The sequence below is a fragment of the Nannospalax galili genome, unplaced genomic scaffold (assembly GCF_000622305.1).
Source record: "Nannospalax galili isolate Female #2095 unplaced genomic scaffold, S.galili_v1.0 scaffold924, whole genome shotgun sequence".
NCBI lineage: Eukaryota > Metazoa > Chordata > Mammalia > Rodentia > Spalacidae > Nannospalax > Nannospalax galili.
Genome location: NW_008350467.1, coordinates 351,949 through 358,623, shown reverse-complemented (window position 1 = coordinate 358,623; position 6,675 = coordinate 351,949). Strand labels below are relative to the sequence as shown.

At 54.5% G+C, this 6,675-nt stretch overlaps 1 protein-coding gene across 10 annotated transcripts in view; it reads left to right on the top strand.

Moving 5' to 3' along the window:
• The first annotated feature begins 782 nt into the window (after positions 1-782).
• The window catches only part of Fgfr1 (fibroblast growth factor receptor 1), a 58,449-nt gene continuing 52,556 nt past the window's right edge, over positions 783-6,675 (top strand). For 8 of the 10 annotated variants that reach the window (XM_008847776.3, XM_008847769.3, XM_017801836.2 and 5 more), the window contains exon 1: positions 783-1,411. The gene's annotated coding sequence lies outside the window, so the exon portion shown is untranslated. Of the gene's footprint in view, positions 1,412-1,830; positions 1,933-6,675 lie in introns of those variants that run through there. The other 2 variants (XM_017801841.2, XM_029570781.1) reach the window with 2 other exon arrangements.

Here is a 6,675-nt window from a genome sequence, read left to right as displayed (position 1 = left end):
AAGATCCCAACAGGACTCATGTCCAGTGGCCTCACTGGATTAAAGAATCACAGTTTATGTCACTCTGTGGAAGGTTCTGGTAGGCATTTCAGCCACCTTCCCTTGGTGCCATAGCATTTGGGGGGGGGGGTTCTCTGGGTTGGCTCTGATCAATTTCAGGTCAAAAGACACTCTTCCCTTTCCAGCACTCAGTCTTTGCTTGCTTCCCGAACATTCCCTGAAAGTTGGAGACTTCTAGAAGTCACCAAAAATGTCACTGTAGAATGTGCAGAGTCCATCCCAGGGTGGACCACAAAACCTAAATTATGTAGCTGGGGAAAGTTGAGATCCAAGGAAAGGGTCTAAGGGGGAGGTCGACCCACGCATCAATAAAAACAGGTTGTATTTATTGTGAACGATGTGCAAGTACTATACATTCCTCCACTCCATGTGCAAAGCACCATCATTCCCCGTTACAGATGGGAAAACTGATTTAGAGCAGGAAAATCATTCCTGCAAGGCACACAGATACCAGCCAGACCTGCCAACGATAGCCTCAGGGCTCTAGTGTCTTCCGGAGCCTCCAAATTGTTGATCTATCCAGGGCCTGAAATTCGGGCGAGGTTCAAATCGGGGGAGGGGGAAGCGAGAGCGCCAAGGGGGACCAGACCTTAGGACAACTCAGGCAGCTCCGGGCTTCGGCCCGGGAACTACAAGGCCCAGCAGGCAGCTGCAGGGGGAGGAGGAGGGGCGGGACTAGAATGGGGTGGGAGAGAGCGAGCCCTCGCGCCTCGCTGGCGCAGAGCGCTCCTGCGGGCACTGTAGTGGCGGCGGCGGCTGGTGGCGCCGAGCGGGAGCGGGACGCCGGTGCAGCCGCAGCGCGACGAGGAAGGCGGGCTGCGCGCGGAGCCGGGCGGTCACGTCCGGGCTGGACCGAGACTGTGCTTAGCGCATTGCGGCGACCTCGCCTTTCCCGGCCGCAAGCGCGCGCCGCAGCTGGAAGAGCGGCGGGGATCCGGGACTTTTCTCGGGTCCCAAGGCGCTCCGCAGGGCGCACCGCACCCGTGCTGCAGTCCGGCGCTCCGTGGCCCCCGCGGGGCGATGGAACCCGGTCGGCCAGCAGCCTGAGGCGCCGCCGCCGGGTTCTAGAGAAGGGGGCGCACGTTCTGGGGACCCCGGGCGGCGGACCCGAGCCCTCCCCCCGCGCCCCGCCTCCGGGGCACCAGCTTCGGCTCCATTGTTCCCGCCCGGGCTGGAGGCGCCCGGCTCCGAACGCCGCCGGGAGTCGTGCCTCGGCCGCAGACCTCTTGCCGCCAGGCCAGGACCCGAACGGAGCCCGGGGACAACGGGCCGGAGCTGGAGACGCCGACACCCAGCGGGTCGCCTGCGCCTCGGCGAGCTCTCCAGAGGCGGAACCGCAGCGCCAAGTGAGGTACGAGTCACAGCGCCCGCACGCCCGGGCGGCTGGGCATCTGAGGGGCCCCAAGCTGGAGCCCCGGGACTGCGCGCCCGGCCCCCGCAGCCCTCTGCCAGCCGGCGCCTCCCTCTGCCCGCCGCCTGCGGCTCCGCTCCTCCCGCTCCCCCACCCCGCGCGCCTATCCTCCCTCCCTCCTCCTGCGCCCCCTCCCCGCAGCCCGCAGCTCAGGCCCGCGCCCAACTTTTCCGCCAACTCGCGCTGCGGAGCGGGCGCGGCGGCCGCGACTCCGCGGTGAGACCGGGCGGGGATCGGGCCGAGAAGGAGGCGGCGGAGGCCCTGGGTTCCCGAACCTGGAAGGAGGGTGCAGTGGGCAGCGAGGTGGAGGGTGCGCGCGCGCGCGCGAGTGTGTTGACCTCCATATCTGCACTCCATCTCTCTGGGTCCGCTTGGGAAGGAAGGGTCACCCAGATCCAGCCGCCGGCTTTGGGCACAACGCCCCAGATCTGGGATCTTTTCAAGTATATTTCCACTTCCGGGCAAGTCTGGGGTCCAGGTTGGGGGCCTGAGGAGGAAGGGAAGTGAGGGGAGAGTCTGGGAATAGGGTTTAGAGAGGTGTCGTCACCAAATGGCAGCCTGTCTGCGCGGAGAATCCCCTTCTCAGGGGGTGATGCTCGACCTAGTCTTAGACCTAGAGGGTTGGGAAAGGGTGGAAGCCTGGAGAAGGACCAGTGGGTGAGTCAAGCTCTGGCCAATGCGGGGTTCACCGCGCTCTGCGCAGTTGGGGAGGGATGAGGTTTGTCCCGTGCGGCTCCTCGGCGCTTGTTGCTTCTTCGGCTCGGACCCCTCGTCTGCGCCCCCCGCGTCCTCTCCTGACGTGCCCCGGCGGATACGAGAGAGAGCCTAGAACCCGTGTTTCTGGGGGAATTTACTGACGTTGTGGATGGGGTTTGTTAGACACTTGCCTCCTAGGACGCAGTTGGACACCTCCGGCGTACGGGAAGGGAGGCCTAGAAGCTATTAACTCATTTGCCAAGCATTTCCACGGTGTTTTCTCCCCCACCCCCACTCCCACTTCCCAGATGCAGCCGCCGCATCTGGTTCCGTTTCACCCTACGCGGGTACACCGCAGCCACATTATTAAACATCCCTTTTCCTCCCCTCCCCCTCTCCTAAATTAAAACTGGGATTCTTCAACTTGTCCTTACCACTTCCCTCCCTTAGAATTTCTTGATGGGGAGAGGAGGTTTGGGGGTTGGAGGAGAAAAGAAAGTTGTCGTGGATGCCAAGTTATTGTGGATTCCACCAAACTGGTTACTCTTGACTCCTGGGGACGGCGATGGACGGTTGGGCGGAAAGGAGGTTTGGGGGGGATGGGGCCGAGCTCTCGGGTCGCCCTGGGGAACGGCCAGCGGCTGTGGGTCTGGCCCGGAGTTGGCCCTGACCTGTTTTGGAACCAGAGCTTCCCTTCCCTTTAATTATAGCTGATGCGGAGGGAGCGTCTGCCAGGTGCGGAGCCCGCAGGACCCCCTAGCGCCACGCGTCCTGGTCCCTCGAGGGGTTTCCATCCAGGATGCGGGGCGCGGCGAGTGCTGTGGCCGCGGGAGGCACCCCGGGGTCTAAGCGAGCTGTTGAGTCGCGGCCCTCAGAAACTCAAGTGTTTTGCCACTTGAAAAATGGCTATAGGTTTGAAAGCAGGGTCGGGGTACTCTGTGAGGCCGGAAAGCGTCGTGGGGTCCAAGGCTTTGGCCAAGTGGCAGGGTGCTCCTTCCCTCCAGGCTTCAGTCTTCCAAACTGAAAACACTTCTCCGGTTTTCTTCTTGGGGTGGTGGTTTTGGAGGCTGTAATGAAATCGCACTTTCTCTAGACATGGTAATTAAGGTGACTGCTTCCTTCGCAGAGGTGCCCTGCTCTTTGCACCTCCGGACCAGGGCTTTTTTTGGAATAGTATCCAAATTGTAGAACATTTGCCACGAAACGGTTGAGCAGAAAGTAGCCATCTTCCAGCCTTGGTCAGGCTCCGAGTTTCCTCTCTGGGGCTTCTTTTAAAGCTAAGTAGCAGGACCCCAGGGACAGACCGTGGTCTGGCCTATTACCCCCACGCTTGGGTGGTGTCACTTCCTTTCTGTGACCTAAGGCCAGCAAGCTCAACTAATACCCGCCTGCCTGTCTTGGTGGCTTGCCTCCCTCCTTAATGGCTTGTTTACATATTTCCCCCCAGTTGATTGGGACACCCTTGTGGGACCCTTGCTGACCCTCTGAGTGCTGGGTGTTTGGTGACTGAGAGCCTGGCCAGGGCTTGGCTCCAGCTGGGATGGTTATGTACTTCGCTGGTGTCACCTTTTTAATGAGGGTCAACTGATTGAGAGCCACATGTACTTTCAATGCCAATTTCAAGGGTAGTTTCACAATGGGGAGTCGGGCCAAACTGGGCTTCACTTTCCTTTAGTTCCAAGGTATATAGTCTTGGGATGTCACTTATCCTTGGCCTCTGACCAGCAAGCACATTGGAAGGGTCCCTTTGGTACCCCTTGAACAGCAAATGAAGCAAAGGGACAGAAGAAGTGAAGGGGACCCACAGATGTTATCACTGCCTCTGTGGATTAGAAACATCTAGACACCCTGAGTAGCTGTATTCCTGGCTACTCCAGAGGCTAAGAACGTTGAATTGAGCGATGGGTAGGCAGACTCCAACCTTGAGGACCAGGGACAATCTGTGGTTAGTGATCTACTTTATGTTTACCTGTGGTATTGACCTGAAGCAAGAGTCTTAAAAAGGCGATTTGCTCATGTGAGCTTGGGGTCTTAGCAGCAGGCTTCTCCAAAAGGCCATTTTCTTGCATTTAAAAGTGTGTGTGTGTGCGTGCATGTGTGCGTGCGTGCGTGTGTGCACATGTGTCTGCTCTTGTGAAGACCAGAGAATAACTTGCAGGAGTTGGTTCTGTCCTTCCACCATGTGGGTCCCAGGAATCTAACTCAAGTCAGTAGGCTTGGTGGCAAGCCCCCTTGTCGGATGAGCCATCTCGCTGACCCCAAAGGATTTTTTCTTTTTTTGTCTTTTTTCTTTTTTTGAGACAGGGTCTCTCTGTAGCCCCAGCTGGCCTGGAACTCTGTAGACTAGGCTGGCCTGAACTCACAGAGATCTGCTGCCTCTGCCTCCCAATACTGAGATTGAAGGTGTGGCCCATCACGCCCCGCCAAAGGACTTTTGCTAACCTCCATTTCTTTTGTATTCTCTTTCATCAAAATGGCTGTTAAAGCCCTTCCTAGGAAATCTGGTGTCACCTGTACCCTACTCCCACAAGTGGAGGCAAGACCACACCACAAACCAAGTTTGGGGCCAGTATGGGCCTCATGAGACTCTTTCATCAAAATGGCTGTTAAAGCCCTTCCTAGGAAATCTGGTGTCACCTGTAATCCCAGCACCCTACTCCGACAGGTGGAGACAAGACCACACCACAAACCAAGTTTGGGGCCAGTATGGGTCTCACGAGACCCTGTCTCAAAACAAACAAACAAACAAACAAACAAAACAAAACAAAACAAAAAGCTTCCTAGAAAGACTGGGTCTGATGCTGCTGGAGGAAAAGGAGTTAGAATAGATTCTGATGCCTTGTTCTGAAAGGGCCTCAATTCCCCTCACTTGATGAGTTTAATTTCCTCTTGGGAAATTTGACTTGCATCTCTCTTCCCTAGGGCTCCGTAAAAGGTCTAAATGTGCTAAGGACAAGTAAGAGTTCAGATGTAGAGCTTTAGAGAATGTTCTGGTGTTGGGGGGGGATTAAATGCCTCACAAGGACAGAATATTTGCTTTTCCCCTTCAAGGTTGCATTTCTTTTAAACAGGAATTCTTTGCTTGCTCACCACCACCCCTCCAGGAAGAAGCTGTGTTTGGTTTTCTCCCCAGCCCCTAAATAAATAGTGCTCTCCTGGGTAAAGAACTTCAAGAATATGGTAATACTTCATGCCTATGTTCTTTCTTCAGCCAGGTTTCCTACCTGGTTTCACTGTTTGTTTGAGCCTAGTTCGCATTATGTAGCCCAGGCTGACCTGGAAGCTGAGATCATCCTGCCTCAGCCCCCAAGTATGTGTCGTGTTGCCATACCCAGCTGTCACAAATTACTTAGTATACAAGGATATTTGGATAGTTTTCAGATATATGTACAGTTTGTTTGTTTTGGCTGTGCTGGGGATTGAACACAGGGCCTTGCATATGCTAGGCATGTAGCTCTACTCCTGAGCTAAAACCCAGCCCCTTCCCAGTCATTTGGATACTTTTTTGCAGAGATGCAAAATAAGCTAGGCCACTCTCCCTTAGCGAAGCCCACACCCATGCTCTGGGGTGTGTCTTTCTTTCTGAGAGCCTATTTCCTTCTCTTAACCCTCATGCTTAAAATATCTTTAATAAAACCCAATCCTGCTTCATAAAACACATGTAAGCAATTAGCATTTCTTTTTTATTTTATTTTTAGTGTGTATGTGTATGCGTGTATGTGCCTGTGTACATGTGTCCATCTGTGTATGAGTATACACACGTACCTTCAGAGGCCGAACTCCTGCCCTCCGCTAGAGCAGCAAGAGCCCCACAATTAGCATTTCTTTGAATCAGTTTAACTTTTGTAAGCAGAGCTACCCTAACTTTTTCAAATGTTTCTTAAAATGGAGTGCAGGACATGTAACCTGTAAAGAAGTTCAGTAAGTCATATTCCTGTCATATTCCTGTTCCGATGTCACAGTCCCCAGTTCTAGGGCCTCTATATGTTTAGAAAAATTCTCAGCTGCTATTTGGAATAGAGTACAGCTGGCTGGCAGGGGAGCTGGCTGTGGCTTTCCCCTGATAGTCTTTAATGTCTTTTTTTGCAGAATTTATACAGGTTGAGAAATCTGGACTTCTAAGTGCTCATGTTATATTGGTAGTGAGACACAGGTCATGCATGGAACGAGCCTGCAGTTTCTTAGGGAGAGAAGAGGGTGGGGAACATAAATAGCAATCTGGGAAGGTGGCGAAGGTGCTAGGGGAGGAGCTGGTACAGTTTGGGGAATTCAGAGGAATGAGGTTCTGTAACTAGAAAGCCCAGGAAAGGCTTGTGGAAAGAGAATTTTTTAGGTGGGGTGTACTGCATAGCTGCCGCCTTGCCTGTTGTAACCATAAGAAAGGGGAGGTACAGATACAGTGGGAGCCCCTGTAATTTCAGATACTCTAATAGCCAATTTAAAAGTACATGGAAAGGCCGGGCGTGGTGGTGCACGCCTTTAATCCCAGCACTCGGGAGGCAGAGGCA